This window comes from Lissotriton helveticus, chromosome 4_1 (assembly GCF_964261635.1).
Source record: "Lissotriton helveticus chromosome 4_1, aLisHel1.1, whole genome shotgun sequence".
NCBI lineage: Eukaryota > Metazoa > Chordata > Amphibia > Caudata > Salamandridae > Lissotriton > Lissotriton helveticus.
In genome coordinates, this window is record NC_136063.1 from 66,199,832 (window position 1) to 66,227,064 (window position 27,233).

Here is a 27,233-nt window from a genome sequence, read left to right on the forward strand (position 1 = left end):
AGAGGGGAAACAGGTCTCTAGGGGACACTAGCCAGGTTTCCCTGATATGACAGTAGTATCTCAGTGTCGTGTATACAGTTGTCCATAAATGCATTTAAATAGTTAAGGCAAAATGTGGATAAACAACAGTTGAAAATAAGAGGGCATGATTTATTCAGCACAGTGTAGACCTAGATTAGGATGAGAGCGTGCTTAAAAATAAGACAGTAATTATTAAAGGAACTGCAGAACATATACAATATTACATAAAATGGTCCCAATGCTGGAAAGAGGAAAAATACAACCATGGTAAAATATATTCATGGACTCCACGGCTGTGAAGAAGGCATTTTTTACGTTTTTCTTGAGGGTGAGAAAAGAAGGCATGTTTGATCTGGGTGCTTACAGAATTTCTGAGGGTTTTTTGAGGTAGTTCGCCTGGATAGGATCATTCTGAGATAGTCTTACTAAAGGATTTACCAAATGATGAATGTGTAGTGAAGGATTCTACCCAGCCTAGCAGACAGCTTCCTCTGATAAGAGAGGATTGAATAGTAATAAAGGGAAGATGGCACTGGGAGCACAGAATGGCAGACTACAGCTTTGGACCTTTGGACCAAAAAAGGGCAGAGCATGGGTCCTTTCTAATTTGTGTAGCTATGTAAAACAGTCAATGTTTCGGTGCCCTTTTAAGGAATTGATGAAAAAAACTGCAAATATCTGTGGCCAGGAAAAGTAAATGTTAGAGAGAGGGCCGAGGCTTGGAGAAAGAAGGACAAAAGAGTGCGGTGGGGCAGCTCAGGACACTGGCGAGCAGTGACATTCGAATGGAACTACAGGAGAAGGAGGAACAGAGTATCTACTAGTGGAGTTTGACTATGAGGGCACTTGCAAACGGTGTTCTACAATCATGGTACAGCAAAAGAAGAAAGAAATCAATGTCCATGCTCTTCTAAAGGTTGTGGACTATTTCGCAAACCTAAAGTTTGCAAAAAATCTTTCTGGCCTCTTGAAAATGGGAATCGATTGCAGCTTGACTTGTATTGATCTCGTAACTCGACCCAAGTTGCAAGAAAACTACTTTACAGATGACTTTCCATGTGAACTGCTGGAAATCCTGCAGGACTGGCAGTTTCCAGGGCCTATTATTGGCGTAGTGGGGTGAAGGCGGGAAGTGATGAGATGATTATGAGTGTGTGCTTTGATCCTGGCAATGCAGTGCTCAAAGTTGAAACTTCTGAATATGTTTGGTGATCCTTGTGAAATACAAGTATTGGTTGTCTTGTATTATTGTCTGTCCCTAACCAACCTGGGAAGCAAACAGTCATATTTCTGGAAAGAGGCTCGGTACCAAAGGTGCACCCATAGACACTAAGTTTTTTTGGGGCTACAGCATTTCCGATGCTGAGCTTTTGCAGCATGACCTTATAATGGAGAAACACTAAATCAGTACTCCCAGGAAGCTAGGTGCTGCTGGTAAAAACAGGCTGGACTAGCTGAAAGTGTCACCTGTAGCAAAGGATAGCTCAACAGCAAATCTCTCACGTCAGACTCATCTTTGAGAAACATTGGAAGAGTCAGGGCTGTCAAAGGTCAGCATTTGCCCTTATTGGCTGGTAGAACTGAGGAATGGTCAGTCACAAGCCAATATCAGCAGCAGAAGGCCAGTAGGGCTGGGTAACGGTTGTTCCGGTGGCAGACTTGGGTCTTAAATGAATCTAGGGCTGGCTCAAATCCAGACACATGTCGAAGCGGGACTTAAAGAATACTGGTACTGGGTATATCATTCACATGGCAGGGTCACTTCGGAATCAGCATTTGAGATAGAGGCAGAATCTTTTGTGTGGCAGTCTGTCACCTGAAGCGTGACTGAGCTAGAAAACAGTCTTGCCCCAACCACCTCATGTATCTGCCTGACTTAACTCCAACGCAATTAAAGGTGATGAAAATTAAAACTAAATATACAATATTGTTTATAAATTCTGTAAGAAAATTAAGGTGACTGGAGAACTTGTTGATGGAGTAACTTTATGGAATTATTGGACCTGTGTTTCTAGCAGCTACCAGTTAATGTAAAACACCGAACACCTAATACAATTACTATCTTGAAGTAAACAGCTTTTAGAAGACAGACATTTCTACAGGCATACCTTTAACACGCATCCCTTTACCATGCAAGGTAAGTGTTTATGTATATTTTACCTATTGGATGTCGCTACTAGGTCATTTAATTAGGTCTGCTTTTCCATAGATTTGGTTTGCGAATTACTTTAGCCATGTTTGACAAATCTTCACGAAAATGTCCCCAAAAAAGTTCAACCACCTCAGCTCCTTCCTGGAAAGTTTCATGGTGATCCGTCAAGAGGGGGTCAAGAAAAAAGGGGGTATCAAAACATAAAATCTCCAGCATTTTCCACAGACTTCTTTAAGATTGATTCTAACATAAACTGCTGAACGGAATTACACCAAACTTGGCAGGAAGCTAGATCTTGGTCCGCAGATTATGTTTTTGTGATTTGGTGTAAATCAGTTTAGTAGGTTGTGAGCTGTTAAGGGTCATAAATAATTGTATATTTTGGCAGTTGGGCTCGCAAGAGTTCCGGGGGGAGTCCTGCAAGAGCGTGAAATCAAAAATGGAGCCCTGTGATTGGTCAAGAGGACCGTTTTTTTATAAGCCTTCATTGTCTCGTGGGAGGGACAGTCTCCTGCAAGTCCTGTGAGAGCAGGCACTCTGATTGGCAGGCTGCTGAAATGTTAGTTTACTGTTAGAAATTAAGGTGTTGTGGAAATTAAGTAAAAGATCTATATAAGGGGGCACCATGAAAAGGCATGCTGTCCCTCTAGATGTAGCGAGGTTGTGTCTAAGAGATAACTACTGTGAAGTTAATAATTGCATATTGTTTTTGACTAATTGTTACAATCTCGTGGGACTCTGTCGGGATTGTGAATAGTAGATGAGTTTTCAATAGTAGGAATGAATATTGTGGTCCTTATTTTTTTAGAGGAAATGTGTAAGAGATAAGTACTGTGATGATTAGAATGTGAATACTTTACAACCAAAAGAAAATGCTACAATCTTAAGAGACTCCTGCGGGATTGTGAAAAGTAGGAAGGAGTAGGTGATGTTTGAATACCTCTGGCATGCACACTTGTTACTGTAGGAAGGAATGTTACTGGAAATGGTGTTTATTAGAGTGTACTAGTTATGTCCATCGGCTTTGGTAAGAGTTGTGAGTGGAGCACAGTCCCTTCCCATGCCCTACTATGCACACCTATTACCAGAGAGAGGGGCAATTTCAGTGAGTACATCCCTCTCCACTCACTTCTACACACAACCGTCATATGAGAGAGATGTGTCAGTAGACAGGCCAGTCCCTTTCACACCCTACTATCCACACCCATCATCTGTGAGAGAGGTATGACAGGACAGGCCTGTCATTATCCACACTCCACCACGTACACCGGTCATCTGAGACAGAGGTCTGAAAGGAAAAGCCAGTCCATTCACAAACCCTAATACGCACACCTGTTATAAGTGAGAGAGGTCTCAACAGCGAGTTCAGTCTCTCTCCACAAACCTTACCACACACACCTGTCAACTGAGAGAGCGGTCTGACTGGAGAGGCCAGCCCCTCTCTAAGCACTACTACGCACACCTGTCATCTGAAAGTGAAGTGTGAAAGCATAGGCCTGTTATTCTCTGCACACTACTGTGCACACCTGTCATCTGATAAAGAGCTCTTAAAGGAAAGGCCTGCCCATCCACACAACCTACTGAGAACACCTATCATCTGAGAGAGAGGTCTCAGAGAAGAGCCCAGTCTCTCTCCACACACCATACCACATACACGATGTGAGAGAGAGGTTAGGAAAGAGAGGGCTGTCCCTCTCCACTCACTACTATGCACACACGTCTTCAGAGAGAGAGAGAGGTCTCAAAGGAGACTTTACTCCATCCACACACCTGCCATCTGAGAGAAAGAGGGCTGAAAGGAGAGGCCAGTCCCTCCCCACTGACTACTATGCACACCCGTTATCTGAGAGAGGGGTCTGAAAGGATGGACCAGTCCCACAACACACCTAACTATGTACCCCCATTATGCAGGAGCAGGGGGGTCTCAGTGGAGAGGTCAGACTCTGCACACACCCTACTATGCATAGTAATTGTTTCAGAGAGGGGTTTGATAGCAGAGGGTAGTCCCTCCTCATACTCCAGTATGCACATACATTATCCAATAGAGGGTTTTTAGCGGTGAGGCTAGTGCCTCCCATATACTAGTATTTCCCTACAAGTCTGTTGTGATCCAACAAGAGTTTTGTGAGAGTAGCGTGCAAGCTTCAAGGTGTGAAGCTTGCCGCTTGGGGCTTGTCTGATCCCGCACAACATTTGCAAGACCTGCATGGAAACTTACTGAGGTGTTTTACAAGCCCTCAAGAGTTTCACGAGATCATGTAGGGAGACGTAAAAAATAAAAGGGCCAAGGCTCAATCAATAAGTAGCATTCTTATTACATGGTTAAAGAAATGCTGTGATGTGAATGGGTGCAGAACAATAGTTCAGTTTGTTCTTGGTGCTTTGCAGGAAAAGAAAATCTGTTTGAGTTACACTCAGCAGAAATTAAATTATTTGAAGCCGAAAGAGACTGGTGTCTTCATCTGCATTTAAGAAAGAACTCCAAGGTCAGGTTATTAATAATATATTTTATAAACTTTGTTGTGAAGTGCCAGTAAGCGTACTAATGTTGGTAAACTTATTATACCGCATGTTTACAGAGTGAAAAGCTATTTGGGGAGGTCTAGATCTCTCAATATAGCTTTTGAGAGGTAGACATTAGAATGTAGAGAGATGTCAGAAAGTATTGAACTGGTAAGAAAAGGGTGAGGTCTTGCTCAAATAAAAAAATAAAGATTATGGAATGAGTTAATAAAAGCCCTAGCATTTTTATGAACCTCACTGTACATATAATTTAGCCCTATGAGATGTTTGAGTGGTGATAAATCTATTTATAGAGTGAAACACCGTGCTCAGTGTTAGCAAAGGAGTCTCAAGAGGAATGTGGTACTTTATAAACTTTTATTGATTATTTTGTCTTTTTGTAGGAGGAAGATGGAAAACAGAAGTTGTCATCAACAAAACCAGCATGTGAGAAAATACATGGAGGAGAAAAGAAATCTTGTTCAGTTTTGAAAAAACAGGAAATAATGACTGTGGAAAGCCAGAAAACAAATATTAGTTGAAGAGGTGATATGCTATTGTTTGTATTTCACAGGGGGACATTTGTGATCCTGGACAAGCTTAACCTTTGCAGGTCTACCTGCAGCACTGCTTGGGCCTCAGCGACTCCGAAGAGTGTGCTAGGTGATGCGGAGAAATAGGTACTTTCTTTCAGATCCTCTGGATCTGCCTTTAAGTCTAGGAATATTGGATGAAAGTCACTGAGTGATGGTGGCAGTGGTAGTAAATGTGCTATATGGAAAGATACAAGAAGCAATCATTCAATAAAAAGAAGGTTTAAAAAAAACCTTATCAGGTCTACGTGTCTCTGAGGAAATAATTATCTGCTTACACAAACAGCAAAAAAAGAGCCTTATTATCTTAAGCAGGGTTACGGTCGTGCAGTAACTATCTTGCCAGGCAGAGTGTATTCACGTTGAAATGATGTGGAAGGACCTAAAGAGCTTTCTAGTTCTGCAGCACCAGCTAACACGGCCTGAGCTATTCTTTGTGAGCTCTCTTTTTAAAACTGTACCTTGTAGATGTGCTGCTTCGCTGGGACTATTTTGCCACATAACCTGCTATGAAATAGGATACAACTCGTGACTCTTTGGCAGGCTAAGGTGGCTAAAAGGCAGGAAAAGAAGCTCCACGTACATCAAAATCCAGTAGGCAAATTAAGCAAAAAGTGGGGAGACATTAGCGCCTGCTGATTTTTCCTGTTAAGTTACAATATGAAAGCAATTCCCTTTCAGAATAATGTCTGCACATAGGTTATATTATTCAGTTATTCCTCCATACACACACTCTTTTACTATTTGCTTTAAAAAAAAAAACGAGACATTCACACAAAAAAGGTTAATGTAACATTATAGTTAGGTCTGTTTTCGTTTATAAAATAGTAGAAATTCACTGAAACGTTAAAGTAACGTTATACTATGCTGTGTTCTGAACTAAACAATACACAAAAATTCACCAGTAATAGTTAGCAGCACTAATTATAACCTGCGCCCCACCATGCACTGTTTATGACCTCACATACATCACTCATGACGTTCTCTGACATCACTGATGACATCGCTGATGACATCTCAAATGACATACTGATGGCATCATCCAATGAGTGTGCTAGTTGTTTTTTTAGTTTAAAACGTTAATGTTGTCACTGAGAAATTCACCTAACTATAATGTTTATTTAAAATGTTTTTTTTATTGAGATATATATATGTATATATATATATATACATATATATGTATATTTATATATATATATATATAGTTATATACGTACGTACATACATATACATACACACTTCCTACTCCGGATCCCCTTAATGATGAACTGTCTGTTGACACCTCCATAAGACTTTGACAGGTCATTTTTAAATACATTTTATCTGCAGGAAACTACAGAAATATAAATACAATAAACCACATTGCAGCATTTAGTGTAGAACGGTGCCATAAAATAGAAAGCTAACTTAAACCCTGCTCTAACTAGAGACAAGTGAAGGGAAAGAAATTATATATATATATATATATATATATATATTACCCACTGCATAGTTACAGTTGCATACAGTTTGTATATCTGAACGGTTGGGTTCGCTAGAGGCTTGAGAGACTTTTGCAGGAGTGCCGATTCAAAAATTGAGCCCCAGTGGAAGACACTCTGATTGGTTGCCAGCAACAGCAGGAAAATGTTGCTGGCAGCCACCTCAAGACTCAGGCACTTAGTCCTCTGTCCTGAAGTAAAGAAAAAAGTGATATAAATGGGCATGGTATGATACCCAGAGGGACCCCCTGGGGTAAAAATACAAAAAAGCAATTGTCAATTATTCCCGCCCCTGTGGCCCCTACCTCTGGAGAAGCATTCTTTTATTGATTCATTATAGGCCCGGGGAGCCCACCCCTGGGTTGCATTTCAAAAGAGGAGGGGGGAGCATGGCCAGATTTGATTGTGCCAAATGAAGAAGATAAAATAAAAAGACTTATTTTTGGCATTTACTTGGATCATTGTTATTTTAAAGATCCCAGATGACAAAACCTTTTCACTAAAAGCATAAGATGCTCTTGTGTTTGGACGCTTAGCTTCCTTGAGCATGGTGATACAATCTGGAGGAAGATTTAAGAGTCCGTATTGAATGACTTCAGAAACCATGCCCCCAAATTCAAGGAGTGTACGTTAGGGTGAAAAATCTTCCCTTGCATTCTCTATAGAAGATTGTGTTTGCCCAGCAACCTATTATGGGGTCTGATGGAGCGTTGAGTTAGCTCTAGATACCACCACCACTTTCTGGGTCACTCAGGTGCTATTAGAATCATTAAGACATCCGATGTTTTGAGGTTGATTAGTATTGTTGGAATCACTGCAATCAGAGAAAACTTTTCAATCAATTGATCAAAAGGGCATTGCCCAACGAGTTTGGATCTCACATTATCAACGCAAAGTTTGGGCATTTTGCGGTTTCTCCTGTGGCGAATAATTGTTTGTTGGGAAACTCCCTGACTTGGAAAATACTTAATAAGAATTTGTGATAGTGCATGAAGTGTCTGCTTAGTAGATCTGCTTAACAATTTTGGATGCCTGTCAAATAAATTGCTTGAATCTGAAATTTTTCAATGTCAGATTGTTTGAGCTTCTAGAGACAGAATCCTTAATCTGGTGCCCCCCACTGTTTGTTGAGTGCATCGTCGTGGTATTGTCTGTTTGAATAAGTATTGTTAGACCTGGCATATCTTGGCGTGATTACCCCTGACTTTTTGCCTCCATCTTCTTTGTTTTTAGATGCTTTGGGTACTTTGCCACTGCTGATCAGTGTCAAAGTACAAGTGTTCCCTGTGTAAAGTATAATGGTAATTGGTTGGCCATGATTGGTATGTTTGCCTTACCAGTAAAGTCCCTAGTGATGTGCACTGTGTGTGCCAGGGAGAGTAATGCAAAGGCGAGCGGAGAAGGGAACTCAGGCCGGCAGAGTAGGGCCTGCGTGCAGTTTGCTAAGTTAGCATGTTGTCCTGACAAGTGCAACCATTCGTCAGGCCTTACTTTCCCTTTTTCATACACATTGGTAACCCATGGGCAGGGTGTGGAGTAGGTAAAAGGCAGGACATATAGTAAGGTTTGTGTTATGTTCTGACAGTGAAAAACGCTCCATTTCGTTTTTCACTGCTGAAAGGCCATCCTGCCCATAGGACAGAATGGGGGAGGCTGTGTGTTGTGTTTGTTAGCCTAGTTTACTATAAGATTAAAATGGTGAGGGGGTGTTTAGTATGTATGAACTCACAGTGTCATAACACAACTTTCTGTGAAAGTGGTTTTGTCACTGTGTGTTCAGAAACCACTCTTTTAGGAAGTGGCTGAGTTTTGTGCTTTAAGCATTTCTGTGTGTCTCTGCTGAATGTGGATTAACTGTCTGGATCTGAGAAGTGAGAGGAGCTGGGGGAGGTCTTGACCCAAGGGATGGGTTGAGATGGCACCAGGCTGCCCTGCATCTGGAGAGTAGGGGGAGGAGAAGCCCAGGAGGTGAAAAGGCCTGGGCTGGTGCTATAAACCAATTGACCCATCTCCTGCTGAGTGATTAAGGATCCGGACCCCCAGTATCAAAGGGAAAAGGTGACACTGGGAGGGAGACACCCAGAACTGATTTAGGCAGGGGTCAGAGACCCCTGAGCACAAAGAACTTCAAAGACATGAAGTGGTATACCTAAGAGAACTGAAACCCCTAGAATTTGGTGTTGTTTTGAATTGCGAAGTGGACAGGTCGAGTCTGCAAAGGCTTTGACCTCTTTCGTGGTCAAGAAGAACCTCTGCCAAGGAAGAAGTTGCTGAAGAGACTAATGGATAGAACTTGCTTCGTGATCTGGGGCTGGCCTGCAGTTTGTAGATTTTACTAAGGAAGAGACTGAAGGGACATTGCAGTGGGTGGGATCCTCCCTTCTTGAACAGGACTGTGCTTTGTGCTGTGTCCTGAAACCCAAGGGCCCGAGGTGAGCTGGCTCCCTGTTTGGAAACACAGGATCATAAAAGTTTCCAGAGAAGTCCCAAGCAACGTGGTGTGCGCGTACTTTTGCAGCTTGAGACCCTCGGAAGTTGTGTCTTGTGATCATGGGCACACAGGAGTAAACTGAGCCTGGGACGCGCAGGATGTGTGTCGTGGTGCAAGCCGAGGCATTAGTGAGCATGACCTTAAAACCCTGGTCCAATCGCTGGTTCTCTCCAGACTGGACTACTGCAATTCTCTTCTTACTGGCCTCCCCAAATCCCACCTGTCCCCCCTTAAATCTGTTCTCCATTCAGCAGCTCGTTTCATTTATGGGGCCCAAAGAAGCGACCACATCACACCCATGTTATCCACCCTTCGCTGGCTCCCCATCGAGGCAAGATCTATCTACAAGACTGCCTGCATCACCCACAAAGCCTTGCACTCCTCCTCTCCTCGCTACCTGGCGAATAAACTGAAACTCTCTGGGGGCTCTAGTCCATCACGTAATGCGGAAAATTTACTGCTTGAACCTCCCCCTTTCAAGAAGGAAAGATCGATGGCCCAATCCTTTTCAGGCAACGCGGTGAGAATCTGGAACTCACTTCCGCCTCAGCTCCGGACCACCTCCTCCTCCCAGGCCTTCAAAACTGACCTCAAAGTTCTCCTCCTTCAAAGACACTTCCAAATGTAATTCTCTATTATCTGAAAGAAGACCTTCCATTATAGAAAATTCTATTCTCCATGACTATGGAAGTGCCTTCCCAGTGTGTTCTTGTGGTTTGAGAGTCTGCCATTTATTGCAGTATTACCCTTCTACCTGTGTTTGGTACTCTTTTGTAACATGCACACGTCACTTTTCTCTTGTAACACACTGTTTGCTACCTCTTACATTTTGTTTGCTTTCGATACTTGCACAAGTGCCACCATTGCCTACGTAACATTTTTTCTTGTGTTTAAGTGTCAACCATATATTGCAGTACTATACCTCTATTTGTACTTTGTACGCTTTTGGAACCTGCACATGTCACTTTTTCCTCCTGTAATGTACCCGTTTGCTACCTCTTGTATTTTGTTTGCTCACAATTGTCAATTTTACCTCATGTAACTTAACGTTTGCTTTTGTAATTTGTTCACTTATAATGTTCTCCTCAAGTATCAGTTCTGTTCCTATTGTGAAGCGCTCTGACACCTTCGGGTAAAGTCCGCACTATATAAAAACCGCATAAAATAAATAAATAAAATAAAAAAGTGAAGAGCGTCTGGTCGTTGTATGCACTGGGAGACGAGAGGAGACCCAGACGCGCAGAGTGCGTGTTGAGGTGCAGCCAAGGCGTTGGTGAAGAACGCCTGGTCGTTGTGAGCACCGAGCAAAGAAGTGAATCTCGGACACGCAGGGTGCGTGTTGAGGTGCAGCCGAAGCGTTGGTGAAGAGCTCCTGGACATCATGTGCACCGGGAGAAGAGGTGAGACTCGGACGCCCAGGGTGCGTGTCAAGGTGCAGCCAAGGCGTTGGTGAAGAGCGCCTGGTCATCGTGTGCACCGGGAGAAGAGGTGAAACTCGGTCGCAAAGGGTGCGTGTCGAGGTGCAAGCCGAGGCATTGGTGAAGAGCGCCTGGTCATCGTGTGCACCAGAGAAGAGGCGAGACTTGGATGCACAGAGTGCGTGTCGAGGTGCAATTAGAGGCGCTGGTGAGGAATGCCTGGGTAGTGTGTGCGCCGAAATCAAAGTAAGTCTCCACAGTGCTCGGTGTCCACTGAGACCGCCGGAAGGAGAGCCAGGTCATTGGGCCCTCAGTGTGAAACAGTAGCGGCCTGGACCGTCAGCCCCGGAGGAGCTCGGCCGCCAGCCTGAGCTCGCCATGCCCATTGACAGAGTTCTGGTTCAAGGCCCAAGTCGCTTAAGGAGGAGAGGAGAGTGGGATCGCGCCTCCCTACCCCCCCAGGTAACGTGGATCACCACCTGGGGTGGGGTGCGGGCTCGGCCTCTCGCTTCTGTCAGCTGCGCAAGCCTGTTGCTTCGGCTCGGATCGAGGCCCATGCTGGCCCAAGGAGGGGCAGTACTGGGGCCGGAGTGAGAAGCGATACTTTTGTGACATCAGTGATCCATGTTGCGGGCAACTGTTAACGGAGCACTAAACTGTCGTATTAGACTTTGCATTATTGCTGCTAATGAACTTATCGAACTGTCGTATGACGCCTGACCTCATTTGTGCCTGACGTGCTACATGCTTGGTGCGCTAACTGCATTCTTTTTCCCTTGCAGAGTACATGATTGTAACGTGGAGCATTGCATTATCTCTTCATCGCACAGTACATGATTATAAAGTGGCGCATTGCATTATGTCTTCATTGTACAGTACATGATTGTAGCGTGACGCATTGCTTTGTTTCTTCCTTGCACAGGGCATGCTGGTAGTGATACGCATTGCATTATTCCTTCTATTGCAAAGTACATGACTGTGGCGCTTTGTAAGGCATTATTTCTCTATTGCACAGCACAGGAGTATACTGTTACGCATTGCAGTGTTTATTTTCTTTTGCAACATGTGTGATTCTAGCAATACGACCTGCCTAACCTTTTCGGAACGGTTAGAAGTAAGTTTAACTGTTGGTTAGAAGCGGTGATTGGGATTAGAACCTACCAATCCACCGAAAGGAATACTAACCATTATTATATGTTGGTTTTGTATCGTGTGATCATATTGGATATCTTCTTATATAAAGATTATACTCGTTTTATGAAAACTTGTGTGGAGTCTATTTGTGGTGACATCATTGGTTTGCTGTGAGTGTGGTTGCACATACTGTACACTTGTTCCTTGGAGATAAGCCTGGCTGCTCGTGCCAGGCTACTAAGGGGGTGAGCAGGGCTATCAGACGGTGTCCTTACTTAGCCTAACGTTGAAACGGGGGGTCCGGATCCTGCACCTGGCAACAGCAGTGTGGGACAGGGACTCCTGCCTCATGCATTTGGTGGCGACAGTGAGGGATAAGGAACCCCACTTTCATCAAGTATCCTGGGGAACATTAAGGATGGAGCAAAAGCCCTCAAGGCTAGATGAACCACGTTCAGCTCCAGAACATTTATGTGGTAAAATTGCTCTTCTGTGAGATTTTGTAATTGAGCTCCCCATCCTGTCATGGAAGCATCTGTAACAATTGTTTGTGTTAAAGATAAAGAGGTTTCCCTTTAGTATGTTGATTTTCTTGCACCACCACATCAGGGACTGTTTGGCTTGTGTGATGAGAGAGTTTGCCTTCCCAATTGTCTTTCCATTGGGACCATTGTTCTTCATGAAACTGTTGAAAAGGTCTAATTTGCAGAGGTCTATCTTTTCTTGATGTAGACCCAGCTTTCAATGGTTGACTAATTGGATTTATTAGAGAAATAGCGCTGGGAGCTAAGTTTAGAGGAGGAAGATGTTCCTGAAAAGGATCTTCTTCTGGTTGATGGGTATCTAACTGATAAAACAGAAATTTCGGAATGTCTCCACGTCGATCTCCTTGACATTGTGTATCTTAAGTGGGTTCTCAAAGCTGACATCAATTAAGTCGATCTCCTTGACATTGACTGATGATGTGTTGGTGTTGAGTAATCTGCCATCTAAAATCTTGCCAATGACAGTTGCGATGTCAGAGCTGGAATCAACGTTGAAGTTCTCGAGGGTCGGTGAGAATGTCGAGAGTGATTGTGGCAATGTTTTTTATGCTTCCTCTCTCTAGATCTTCCTCTATAGAAGTCTTTAATGCAAGAGGTTCTGGATTCAGAAGAAGGAGCCCCTTCTCAGTCCTTTTTTCTCTGTTTTTTCTTCTCCTCTCCCTAACGCAGGTTCTCAAGTTTTCCTCTCAGGTGAATGCCCTCGAGGTCTTTTAGGGCTTTCTTTGACAACCTTCTCACTCCTTAACTGAGTGAGAGGCGAGAAGACATACATCACACAGAATGTGGGTCTGATTAACTCTTTTTTCATCCATATGAAGGACATTTCACTAAAAGTAAAGGCATTTTGAGAAAATAATCCCCACTTTTGATGAATAATTGGGTGAAGAATGTAGAATAGCCTCAAAGATGTTGAATGAAGCAAAATGACCTAACTTTTTGTGGCAAAAAGATAAGAAAAAACTGGGTAAAGTAACCCACAGAGTGTTCAGAGATCCTCTTAGCATGAGCTAGAAAAAAGTTTACTGAAGCTGCGAAGCAAACCGACAATGCAGTGCATGCTAGAAAGGGAAGCTGCTGTCTCCTTAAAGTAACAGTGTATTATCCTTGCAGTCCCTGAATTCTTGACTTGACAGGCTCCTTTTTTCTTTCATTTTTCTTTTGCTGTATGTGCTTTATAAGCGTTTTAGAATTAAACCCAGGGTGCTTCTTGTCAGAGGCTGCAATGTAGTCACATACTATTGATTAGATGCCTATTTAAGGTCCGTAACAATTCAGTAAAAATGCAGTCCGGTCATGTTTTTTTAACTGAAGTAACTCTAAATCTATGGACATTGAGGTGGTTACCTCCATCTAAAGATTGACTTTCGGCAATTGAAGAAGTGTTCTCGGATCCCCGCAAATGCGAATATTCTATGTTTATGACGATCAGTGAGGATACTACGATACAAAACATGAAAGATACAGGTCTGTGCAGTACCTGCATGTTGAATATATGTGCTGGGTGTATGAGTGCCTGTAAAGAGTACTCTGCATGTAGGACTCTGGATTCCATTTAAGAAGACCCAGGGCTGCATGCAGCGGCATGACAGGAATCCCCCAGACAGATTCTCTCTCTGAAAGAGATTGTTTTTCTGAAAGAAGTTCCGACAGTTATATTTCGTTTAAGATCGCTACTAAATCCTGCTTCCTCTCTTTAAGTAGTTCATTTTGTGAAAATTTGAAGTAAATATTTTCAGAAAGCCCCCACACATCTCTCTAATAGAGCCGAGTCACTCATGTTTTCAGGGCTGTAGCAGAAGAATCACACATTTTTCTCCCCACAGCATCCATCTTTTTGCTTTCCCTCTCTGGAAGGAGAGATGTTTCAGGAGTATAAGGATGGTTCTTCCTGATAGCAGAAACAATTACTGAATCACGTTTAGGTTCTTGCCTGAGATAGACTGGACCCTATTCTGCTGCTTTAAATATCTTCTTGGTGTTGCTGACTTCAAAATGGCTGGTGTGAGGAATTTTTCTTCTGCCAATTCTTGAACCCTGTAAGTAGAGGTGCAAAATCTTCATGATGATTGAGACGGTTGTTTGGGGACCTCTATTTGAATGGCTAATTTTGCAGCCCTTTTGAAATGTTAAAAAATCATCAACTGGTGAAGCATGTAGAGGAGGAGATGTAGGAGCGTATGACATGTCTGTGTCATGTAGGATGGCGTTAAAGATGTTCTCCTTATGCGTCTGTCCAGAGCCTGACTGGAAGAGTCACTGTTGGTTCTGTTAGTCTTGGTTCAAAAGGTAGCGTTGGATCTAGTGGGGACAAAGGAATGGATGATGTACACCCCCCTTGAGGATCTGGTGCATTAAAAGGTGTCGTACCCTGCACAATCAGAACAATGACCAGACCTTGGCACAAAGTTAGTGACCTGCTTGTGGCTGACACCCTACAATCTGTCATTGTTGATCGGACTGGAGTGTCAGAGTAAGATAACGCAATTTTCAATGTTTGGATAGAAAAGGCTATTGACACTATTGCCCCTAAGAAAGTGTACTCTGCTAAGAGACTTAAGCTTTCGGCACCTTGGTTCTCCAAGACTTTAAAACTTCTTAAATCCAGCTGTAAGCAGCTGGAGAGACTCCGGAGAACTAATTACGATGTAGAGGCCAAGGCGATTTATCAGGAGGCTCTTCAGAAATATCTCAAAGCCATATACATGCCTCGTAAAGCTTTTATTGCCCTGTCAATTTGCGAAGTAGATAATTCCCCAAAGAATTGTTTAAGGTGGTTTACGCCTTTCTTTTTCAACTGGAAACAAAAAATACGCTAATTCCTTCAATGGAACTCTGTGCAGAACTCTCTGTTCTTTTTCATAATAAAATTCAGGTTATTTACAATTCTTTTCCTCAGCCTTTCACAGCCTCTTCAGTCTTTTTCTCTCATTCTTCTGCTCCACTTTAGTCTTATTTTTCTCCTTTCTCTCTTGAAACATTTGCTAATGACCTTGTCAATTGTAAATCAGGATCTCCACTTGATCCATGTCCCGACTATTCTTAAAATGGCATTATCAGTGATTAACCCCTGGGTGAACAACTTGCTCAATGAATCTCTTGCTTAGGCAATGGTCCCCTTTGGATGGAAGCTGGCCTTGTTACTTCCCTTACTCAAGAAGCCTTCTGCTTTGACCCTAAGATTTTGAGCAACTTCAGGTCCATCTCTCTTGTGCCTATTATGGCACAGTTGGCAGAATTTTTTTTAAAGGCAGCTCACTCTTTTTTGGGAGAAAAACCTTCTGCTACAAGACTCGTAATCAAGTTTTCGGCATGGTTATAGTACTAAGAACACTCTTCATGAGGTTTCTGAGCAGATTAAAAGCAATCTTGAGCAAAATTCCCCAGTTATGTTAATGCTCCTGGATCTCTCTGTGGCATTTGATACGTTCTCTCATGCTATTTTGCTTGAGAGACTGGAAAGCTTGGGTAATCCCGACTGTGCCTTGTCTTGATTTAAGTCCTTTATCTGCAACCATATGCAGGCAGGCTTTCTCACTCCCTTTACGTCTGCAGCAAAGCCTTTGAATTGCGACGTTCCACAGGGTTTGACTCTCAGCCCTACCCTTTTTAATGTACATATGTCACCCGTGGCTAATTTTGTGGAGTCTTTCGAAGTGAGAGTAGTTTCATACACTGACGATAAACCGCTATATTTGGCATTTCGTGAAAATCTTGAAATGCCAAGATCATCATTGAGGTCTTTCAAATCTTTTCTAAGATCTGTCCTTGAATGGATGAATACCAATTTTTTTAAGTTGAACTCATATAAAACTAAGATTACATTCTTTGGTTCTAAATCTATACCGGACTGAGACCTTTGGAGGCCATATTAGATGGGTAATCCTCCTTGAACTTTCCCCCGTTGGTCAGAAACTTGGGGTTTAAATTCGCTCCTGAGCTCACCTTTGAATCTCAGATAAAATCGCCGTCTAGTCCTTGAAAACAATTGTACATGCCTTGATTACTTCTAAACTGGACTATTCTAATAGTCTGTATCTCGGGCTCCCTTCCTTTCCTACTCAGCGTCTTCAGATTATTCAAAACTCTACTGCCAGATTGATCCTGAAACTTGCTCTCTGGTGCTCTATCTCAAATCAATTGAGTCAGCTTCACTGTTGCCCATAGGTAGAAGGATCCCGTTTTTGCTTTCAAGATTTTTAACTCGAAGGGTCCTTTCTATCTTAGGCGCTGATTCAAACTATCCCTCCAGGTGCGATCCCTTCGTTGTAATAACCTTAAGTTGCTTCAAACTCCTCGTATTGCTAAATGCAGAAGAGGAGGTCGTTACTTTGCCTACCTGACAGCCAGACTGTGGAATGCCTTATCTTTGGCCTTGAGAAGCTATCCATCTGAAACAGTGTTCAGGAAAAAGCTTCAAACACTTCTTTTTGACTGTGTAATAACCTCCTCTTAAGAAGGTGTCTGCCTTTTAACTAAGTGAATAATATTATCACTAGCGCCGGGACACCTTTTTAGGTAGCTGTGCGCTTTACAAATGTATTGTATTGTATTTCTAAACACTGAAGAGGAACCTGTGAATAGTCTTCTGCAGGAATGATTAGCCTTGGCCCCTTCGCAGTAAAAGGTTTTTTTTATAGGTTCGCAGTCTTCTCTTGCTCTTATAGATGGTGCTGATGATGTTGAATGTCTAGAAGTTGAATTTATCAACATCAACGATGATGGTAACATTATTGAGGTGAAAACATGGTGTCATTTTGACGTCAATGACTTGCTGAGGAGTGCTTCAACAATAAATGGTAGTATCTCAGGGTCACTGACTGAGTATGTCAACGTTGGTCTTGTCAGTACAGGAGTTACGGCTTGTTCCACTGCTGAGAACAACGTCATTGGTTGTGTTTATTCGATGGGGTCGACAATGGTAAAGGCACTGATAGAGAAGAAGGTACGCTATTTGTCGGCGAAGCTGTCAATTCTTTTGATGGAAAGAATGTTGGTGCTCATGGTCTCGATGTCGACCAATGCTCCAGTGAACAGTGAGGGTTTTGAATGGTGCTAATGATGCCTTTTATGTCTATTTACTTTGACTCACCCTCTGTGGGGTTCCTTTTTATGGGAAGAAGCCAGAGCAGTTAAGGAAGCCCCCATCTTTTCCTCGGTTTCTTTTTTGCTTCTGCAGCTTTGAATTCCTCTGCTTCCCTATGAGGTGAATGCCCCCTCTGTCTTTAACAGTTCTTTTTGACATTTTCTGACAAAAAGGGAATACTTTCACAGAACGTGATTTAGGTAGACAGGCCACACAAATGGCATGTGGGTCAGAAGCAGACTTTTTCCTGCAAGAGGGGCACTTACCAAATATGAAGGCATTTCTGTATGAAATACTTCTCTTGTCACAAATCAGGGAAGATATTAAAGTCTTCTAAAGACATCAAGAGAAAAATCTAAAAAAATATTTAGCAAGAAAAGCCTCAGAAAATAGATGAGTTTCTAACCATGGAGTATTATGAGATTCAGATCAACATGAGCCGGGAAAAAGAACTGAGCCTGTTAGTCAAACAGCTGGTAAAGTGCATGGTATGTAATGGAACCTGCTGGCTCTCTTAAAGCTACAGTGTATAATGTGTGCAGCTACTGCACTTTTGAACCAACAGCCATTTTCCCCTTCATTTGTCTCTGCAGTTACAGCAAGGTTGCATTGTATTTCACATTGCAGCACTAAATGTTGCTATGTGGTTTGGTATCATATTTATATTACTGTAGTTGTATGCCAATAAAATGCAGTGTAAGCTGGCATGTCACTAACATATGAGGGTATCATCAGACTGTTCATCACTGAGGTGGCTACTTCCAACGTCAGTCAGGTATTTTTTATCTTGGTCGAACATTGAGCAATTATATGCATTATGTTGGGAAAGGCAAATTTCCGTTACTATATTTATGTCGTAAAGGGTAATCTATAACAAATGTATTTTGCAGTCACGACAAAGTCTGTTTTCCCCTATGTATACATTACCCAAAACAAAGTCTGTTTTCTATATCTATGGTATAATCAGATGACAGCTCATGATTGGTTGATGATGGTTTCAAATGTTAATGGGAAATTTTGCACAATTTACCAGTGACCAAGGCGACTGATCGCCGAAACGCGTCTGGTGGTTTCGAGCACAGCAATGCACTTTTCCAAATCGAAAAAATAAAAAATACCTACAACTGAAGTCACAACAAGAGTCCATTTCTCTGTTTTTTATATATATCAGTGTTCTGGGTTCCTCACACGTAGGTCGGACTATTCTGTGTTCATGACCATCCGTGAGAATCTTTCGAAGCAAAACAATGGGTTTAACTGCTACCCAGAGAAATTGACAATGGTTAAAATATTTGCAATCATTGCACCCATCTTATTTTCCATATTTGGGGCACAGTTTAAAACCAGCTGTAATCCAGTTAAACCTGGGCCAGCACACCTCACCTTAGAGTGCTTAACAGAATTGAACCTTTCCTTCTAATTACTAGGAGATCATTTATCCTCTGTCAGGGTCAGAGGCGAAGATTATGCCACTTTGATGGTTTAAATCTTTATTTATTTTTTATTTTTTATTTATGCGTTTTTATATAGCGCGGACTTTACCCGAAGGTGTCAGAGCGCTTCACAATAGGAACAGAACTGATACATGAGAACATTACAAGTGAGCAAAATACAAAAGCAAAAGTTACATAAAATGACGCAAAAATGACAATCGTGAGCCAACAAAATACAAGAGGTAGCAAACGGTGCATTACAAAAGTGACAATCGTGAGCCAACAAAATACAAGAGGTAGCAAACGGTGCATTACAAAAGTGACAATCGTGAGCCAACAAAATACAAGAGGTAGCAAACGGTGCATTTTATTGCACTTTGATTGAGTTTTCACAAAGAACAAGACAATAGGGCCATAGTCCATTAAACAAGTTTAGAAGTCAAGTGTCAATGTAAAGGCGATAGGTACATTCAGTGCCTGCCTGGATGGGTAGCGATGCAGGCCGTCTATGTCTGTAAACACAAAACAGTAGGACCCACCCCCCTCCCTTCATCCCTCCCCCCCCGTCCACCCATTCAAAGGAAAAAGTCCATTGTAACCAAAAAAAAGGAAGTATGATAGGAGCATCAGTGTTTGTGGTGTCGCACGCCCTTGGTTGCCCTTGGTACCGGGATTGGGGTGTCGACTAGCCTGAAAAGGCGTAAGTATCTGGGGCAGCTCAGCTCGCGGAACTCCCCTGGGAGCAGTGTTAAGAAGGGACGCCACAACTCTGGGAATTCGCCTCCCTGACCGGCCTGTACTAGGGACAGCTTCTCCATGCCAAGCACCATCCATAACCTGTGTAACCAGCCTGTGTATGGGGGAGCCTGCGGGGTCCTCCAATGTGCTAGGATGTTTTGTGTGGTTGCTCCCAATGCAATCGCTATGAGGCGACCCCTCCGGGACTTCAGGGGATACATCAGGGTGTTGGGCAACCCCAGTAGGATGTAAGCAGGAAATCAGGGAAGTTGAGTATCCAGGTGGGAATCAATTTCATCTAATATCGTCTCCCAATACCATTGTATGCGATCGCAGCTCCAGAGCAGGTGTTCCAATGTGCCCAGTTCTCCGCACCCCCTCCAACAGCGGTCGCTAATGTGTGGGTCAGCTTGATGAAGGCGTGCAGGTGTGAGGTACCGTTAGGTGGCCACCTTGGTTAGGGTTTCGGTCAATCCGGTGTGGTATGCGGAGTGTCGTGCCCTGTGGTATATCCCACTCCATTCCTTCTGTGTGAAGGTTCTGCCCAGTTCCCGCTCCCAGCGGCATCTGCCTGCGTTGTATGTATGTATGTTCGTGAGGAGGAGGTGTTGGTATAGGTCCGAGATCAGCTTTTTCTCGGAGGTGCGGGTAAGAAGCCACTTCTCCTAGGGGGTAAGAAACCGTTGCGCTCCGGGTCTAACATCAGGGTGGAGTTCCCAGTGTCGAACCTGCAGGTAGGCTAGGCGGTCTTCTTCCGGTATACCGTAATCCTCTTTCAACTGCAAGAAGGAGAGGATTCCTTCTAGATTGAAGAGGTGTCCTAGTTCTCTGCAGGGGGAGCGGCGCCAATTTGTAAATGCTTTCGGAACTAAGCCCGGGGTGAAGTCGGGATTGTCAAAGAGCAGTGTTAGAGGGGAGGGGAAGGAGGGCAGTTCATGCTTGGCCCCAACGCGGTGCCACACTTCCATGACCGTGCCTGTGATGTGGGAGGCATACAGGTTAGGCGGCAGATGGCGCCTAGGGAGAAATGGGATCCCCTGTAGGGGCCTACCGGCCACTGCCAGATCTTGAAAAAGCCAGTGCTTGCCTGACTCCGGCTGATACCATTCCACCAGGCTCCGGAGCTGTGCCGCATAGAAATAGAGTTGAAGATCTGGTATCCCTACCCCGCCGTGACCCGGTGGGAGGACTGCAATGGCTTGCTTAAACCGTGGTCGTCGACCTTGCCATATATAGCGTGTCAGCTAGGACTGCATCTGCTGGATCCAACCGCGAGGCTGTCGCAGGGGGAGGGTTTGGAACAGATAGAGAATCTGTGGTAGCAGGGTCATTTTGGTGCCGGCTATCCTCCCCAGCCAGGAGAGGGAGTGTCGCTTCCATCTCCGGAGCTCGTCACGGAGCTGTGTGCGGAGTCTGGCATAGTTCGCTTCCGCCGTAGCTGGGATGGTGGGACCCAGGAGGACTCCCAGATAGGGGACTGTAGAGTCGGACCACTGCACATCGTGTTCTGCTCGCACTTCGGAGAGGGTGTCAGGCGAAAGGGAGATATTAAGGGCGATTGATTTCTCCGTATTGATCTTAAACCCGGAGGCGAGCGCAAAGCTATGGAGTTCAATAAAAAGCGCCCGAAGCGATTGAACCGGCTCGGTAAGGGAGAGCAATATGTCGTCCGCGTAGAGGCTAATTTTGTGGATGTCACCTCCGAATTTAATGCCCTTGATGAGGCCGTGTTGCCTAACCCTTTGCGCCAGCGGCTCCATGTAGAGGGCAAACAAAATAGGGGAAAGGGGGCAACCCTGCCTGGTCCCTCTTCCAATCGGGAAGCAGGAGGAGGTATGCCCATTGACGCGAACTGTGGCGTTAGGTTGTCCATAGCAGTTCAGAATGCGGGTGCAGAGGACCTCCCTGAAGCCAAAATGTTGCAGGACCTGTTCCAGGTACGGCCAGTGCACCCTATCGAACGTTTTTTCAGCATCGATCGTGAGTAGCATACAGTCTGGACGTGCACGAGATCCAGCCTCGATGAGGTGGAGGACACATCTGGTGTTGTCACTGGTCTGTCGCTGGGGTATAAAACCCGCCTGGTCTGGCTCCACTAGTTGTTGCATGTAGGGGGCCAGCCTGCTCGCTAGTATACCCGTTTAGAGTTTGAAGTTGATATTCAATAGCGAGATCGGACAGTATGATCCACAACGGGTTGTGTCTCTGTCTGGTTTTGGGATGACTGAGATTGATGCCTCCAGGAGTTCTGCGGGGATCGCGCTAGGCCGGTTAAAGGAATTGAAAAGGTCCCGCAGGAGGGGGGCTATTTGGTGGCAAAATGTTTTATAAAAACTTGCGGGGTAGCCATCTGGGCCAAGGGATTTCCCAAGTTTAAGGCGGGAAATCGCTGAGATCACCTCTTCCAGGCCAATCGGCCTGTCCAGGTGATCCGCCTGCACTGAATTCAGAGATGGGAGATGTGCCTCCTGCAGGTAAGTCTGGCCTGCTTGCAAGTCAATGGTGTCACCAGTGTAGAGGGATTCGTAGAATTCCCCGAAAGCTTCGGCTATCGCTGTATCGTCTGTGGCAAGGCCTCCCCCCTCTGTCTGTATGGCCCGTACCCCTTGCCGCTGTTCCCGCAGCTTGCTCGCTAAGAGCCGGCCGCATCGGTCTCCCCCTGAGTAGTACGCCTGTTTGAGGCGTAGAGCTGCATACTCCGCGGCATCCTGGTCTAGCGCGGCTAGCATTTTCCTCTCAGTGCACAGTTGCCGCCAGGCCCGTGCTGCCCCTGTGCGCTGGTGCATTTGCTCCAGTTCCGACACTCGTTGCGCGATTTCGGCCCTCTTCTGCGCTCTGTCTTTGTTATTGGCCACGGCTATAGATATAAACTCGCCGCGCAAGACCGCTTTCAGGGTCGCCCACTGAGTGGCTCTCGAGGTGTCGGTATTGTGATTGTGGGTCAGGAATTGTGCGATAGCGGTTTTGATCCGCTCCACTGTCGAGGGGTTATGAAGGAGGGCCTCTCGGAGGCGCCAATGTCGGCGCGGGGTCGGTGTTGCTGGTACGAGGAACGTGGTCATTATTGGGGAGTGGCCGGAGAGCGAGGCTGGCAGGGTGTCCATCTCCAGCGCCTGCGCCACCAATGAGGAGGTGCATAGGAAGTAGTCTAGCCTGGCGTATGATTTGTGGGCCCCGGAATGATAGGTGTAGGCGGTGCTGTGTGGGTGAAGATGCCTCCAGAGGTCAGTCAGGTCGAGATCATGTAGGTAAGCTTGGCTGGCTTTGGAGAGGGCCCCAACCTGACCCCACCGTTGGCACGAGCGATCATGTGTGTTATGAAAGACTAAGTTAAGGTCACCCCCCCAGTAGGAGCCGGCGCTCCGAGTTTGCTGTGGCCGCCGCTAGTGCTGTTTTGAGAAATGTTTCCTGCCCCTCGTTAGGTGCATATATTGAGCCCAGTATAAAAGTCTGCCCTGCTATGAGGAAGCGGTGTACCAATAGTCTCCCCTTGATTTCTGCCTCCCGCTGCAGCACCTTGCCTGTGAATGACTTAGACACCAAGATAGCCATCCCTGCTGCTTTCTTGGAGGAGGATGAAAAAAGCTGTGTAGGGATGGCCCGGGATTTAAGACGATGCTGGTCTTTGGATAGGAGGTGTGTCTCCTGTAGGAGGCAAATGTCGGCTGCTGTGTGCTCTAAGAGGGACAAGACTGCCCGACGCTTAATGGGGTTGTTAAGGCCCCTCACATTCAGGGAGAGAACTTTAAGCTTGGTGTGTGGCATCGGTCAACCGGATGATTCTGGAGCTGTGAATGATGTGCAAGGAACAAAAACAAAAGAGCTCCTCTGGGAAGCAAATGAGATAGGTATCCCCCCACAACAACCAACCCCCCAACCCCGACCCCAAAAAACAACCCCCCTTTCCCCCCTCTCTGCCCTTCTCTCCATCCCATTCCTCCAACTCCCCCCTCCCGTGCCCTCCCTATCCCCAACAGAACATACCAATGAACAGTTCAAAGTCCCAAGCCGGTTAGACTTCAGTTCCGGCCAGTGGCAGTCATCCATGAAGGAGCAAGTGGCTGTGGCGACCCGGTCGGCCCTCCGCCCGCCCCCCGTCAGACCTGCTGAAGTATGATGCAATCAGAGACCCCCGCCCCTGTGTGATCAGTGGCCTGTTGCCGTGTCCTTAGACGCCTCCCGAATGGCCGACGCCTGCTCCTGTGCCACCACGGCGGGATCCGGCTTCTGGGTGATCTTAGGTGGTCTCTTGCGGCGTACACGCTGCCACCCGTCCTGTGAGAAACGTGGGGACTTCTCTTGTGAGGATCGCGGGTCACTCTCCAGAGGCTGGAGTTCCTCGGGATGGTCAATACCCAGTAGGTCACATGTGTCCTGCAATGACCGAAGTTGGTGTAGTGTCCCGTTCCATTTAAAGATCAGTCTAAAGGGGTGGCCCCATGAGTAGGGGATTCCTTTGTCTCTGAGGAACAACGTGGCCGGCCGGAAGGCCTTCCTTTTATGCAAGGTGATGGCTGAGAGGTCCTGATAGAACGCCAGCTGGTGCCCTTGATGTTTGAAGGGGTGCTTCCGGCGTGCAGCTTGTAGAATCCGCTCCCTAAAGGGGTAGTCTGGTAGAAAGGCTAGTATATCGGGTGGTGGAGCAGAGCCCCGGCGTGCAACACCCACCCTGTGCGCTCTATCTATGCAAACTGGAAAGTCGTTAGGTTCCTCCAGGATGTCCCTGAATAGCCCCTGTAGGAAGCTCGTGATATTGTCCCCTTCTGCATTAGATGGAACGCTTCGGACCCTGATGTTGTTCCTCCGAGAACGATTCTCGAGGTCCTCTGCATGTGCCTGGAGGTCCACCTGTTGCTCCTTAAGGCGAATGACTTCCTGCTGCAGCTGGTCGATCTCCTCGCTTCTGGCTTGCGTTGTTTCCTCCACAGCTGCCACCCTTTCGCCCAGTCCATCAACGTCTCTCCTCAACTCACGGTGTTCCCCAGCCATTTCCTGTTTTAGCGCTTGGAAGTCCTCCCGTAGGGAATTGAATAAAGTTTCGAGGAATGATTTTGTGATAGGTGTCTCTTTTTCCCCCGGCCCTGGGGATCCACTCTTCGTTGCCTGGGAGGTGGGCGAGGGACTCTTCTCCCCTTGGGGGCACCTTTAGCCAACATTTCTGGAATGGTGCGTCTGCCTCGGCGTTCAGCGTTAGCCATGATTATCTGTCTCTCCCTCCTCAGTGTCGGTCCCCCTTTCCGCCACTCCCTCAGCGGCTCTTTGCTGCCTACCGACAGCCCAGGACTCTGCTATATCTTCGCCTCGTGAGCTCCAAGGAGTCCCATCTGTCGGACCACTCGGGAGGGCACAGGCTGGGTCCCAGGAGATGGCCACGACGCGATGAAGAGGTGCTCGGGGGCACCACCCCCCGTTCTCCTCACCTCATCGCCCGATGGCCCGGGTCCAGGCACGCCAGGGCCTCCGCCAAGGTCAAATCCCCGGCCTCTCGTACGTCTGCTCTGGGTTCCGTGGCGCAACCCAGACCCCTCGGTTGCTTTTTCCAGCCACTCGCCCACTGCAATCTGGCTCGATGTGTTGTGCAGGGCGCAGCTGCGTCGTCCGTGGGGGGCCGCCTCCAAGCAATTAGTACACACACAATGAGGGTGGAGAACTCACAGCAGGCAGTTCCCCAGGCCACTAATTCCGTCTCCACTCCCGCCACCTCCCGATCTCCGCCGCTCCGCCCGTGTCTCTCCTCCGTAGACCGACAGACCAGGACCCCACTGTACCTTCGTTTCACCGTCCCAGGTCTGGTATATGGGGGTCTGAGTCAGCCCGCACTAGTCTGTTCAATATTGCCAAGCCCGGCTCTGCTCCCGGCTAGGCCGCCCGAGGCCCGGCCGGGCCACACAGACGGCGGGGGGGACATGCTGTGAGGTGTTAGAACCCAGCTGGGAGCACCACCAGGCAATACAGTCAGGATGCCTCCTCCCACAGTCCGACACAGCCGGAGCACTCCAGGCAGCCACGGGTTAAGTAGCCTCTGTCAGTCCCATCGCTCCAAGTCGGGGTTTGCCTGTGTTAGCCCCAGCTCCCAGTACCTGCACAGAAGATGGGTCGTCCTGTATCTCGTGTCCCCTCCAAGGCGACGCCTCTATGCTCCTGTCCCGCGATGCCACTCCTTCCCCAAGCCGGTCTCAGCTGTGGACAGGCCGTGCCAGGCCCCGGACCGGGGGCTCAATTTTTGTGCTTCCCGCGCCTCGTGGGTCCGACTGCCGGTTTCGCCTGTTGCTCCTCACTCTCTCAGCCGGGAGCCGCCACCGCTCACCCCAGTGCAGGCGTCCTCTCCCAGCCTGTTGGATGGCCGGCCCCCAGCTCCAGGTCGCGCCCCACGGGACAGTGCGCCGGCGCCCCGCTCACAGTCGTCAGGGACAGGCCCCGATCCCGGACCTCGATTTTCGCGCCTCCCGGTGTGCTCCTCCACCGCCTCCCGCTGTGCGCTCCTTGTATCCTGCTCTGCCCCGGAGCACCACAGGCACCTCGAGGGTCCCCCGGTCGCTGCCGGTATCACCGGGCCACTGCTCACCTACGGGGTGCACTCGGTAAGTTACTGCGAGCTGGCTTCGTAGCTGGCTCTGGCGGACTCGCCCGCCATTTCCTTTTCTCCGCGGCCGGGGTGCACCCTGCGGGCGATGTGACAGCCCCCAGCGATGTTCTCACTGGAGCTCGACTTCCACCGATGCTCTCACTGGACGTCCCGTCACAACCGGGCCAAGCGTGTGTCAGGTTGGGGGTTCGGGAAGCTAATTAAGGGGCCTTAAGGGGGTCTGGGACGGGGAGCCTCCAGCACAAGCGTCTTCTCAGGCCGCCATCGAAGCCACGCCCCGATTATGCCACTTTAAAGCTCACTTATTATCGAAGTCACACTGTCTGGTTTAGGTTTAAAATCTAGTTTTGGTTTAAAATAGAACTACTTCAAGGTTGAATCAGACAACCAACCAGCTGCAGTTATAAAACCTTATAGTCTACAACCCAGTGAGTATAAAGCTTTGTAGCCATGGGTCCCTTTTCCCAAATATTCCTGTTAGTAAGCCTGCCTCCGAAGCATCTATTCTGAAACTGTAGGAGATTAGACTGTAGAAAAAGGCTTTCTGACAGACCACAATACATGCTACAGTTCAGCTGTCTATCTCCTAGCCATGCTTTCAGGCTAGGCATTATGCACAATTGTGGACTACATGAAAAACATAGGGTACCGGACAAGTGTTGAATTAGGGTTATTAACGATGGTAAACATCTTCACTTCCTAGGGACACTTCCTACCTGTCAAGTCCAGCATTCTCACATCTGATACATGCTTAAGTGTAATGATCCACAGCAGCACTGTAAATCTCTTTCCATGACAAATGCTCATTCAATACCCCATTATTAAAAAGCGGACAAAAACTAGTTTTACTACCCATAATGTTGATTACTTGAGCTTTGGAAAATAGTCAATATTAACCCTGTTAGTGGTTTACATACCAAGGGGTGTTACCCCACAGAACAACGATCCACTGGATAATGCCAGGCATGAGGGTCGACCTAAAGGAAATAATTGTACCACAGACCAGGCCTTCTTCTGTTACCTCTGAGAGAAAGTTAAGAATGTTGGTCATTGTCT

The 27,233-nt window shown here is 46.3% G+C and overlaps 1 protein-coding gene across 4 annotated transcripts in view; it reads right to left on the reverse strand.

Annotated features, from left to right (window-relative positions):
* The window catches only part of SLC33A2 (solute carrier family 33 member 2), a 109,662-nt gene that overhangs the window by 23,818 nt on the left and 58,611 nt on the right, over positions 1-27,233 (reverse strand). The gene's annotated exons all lie outside the window — the stretch shown is intronic.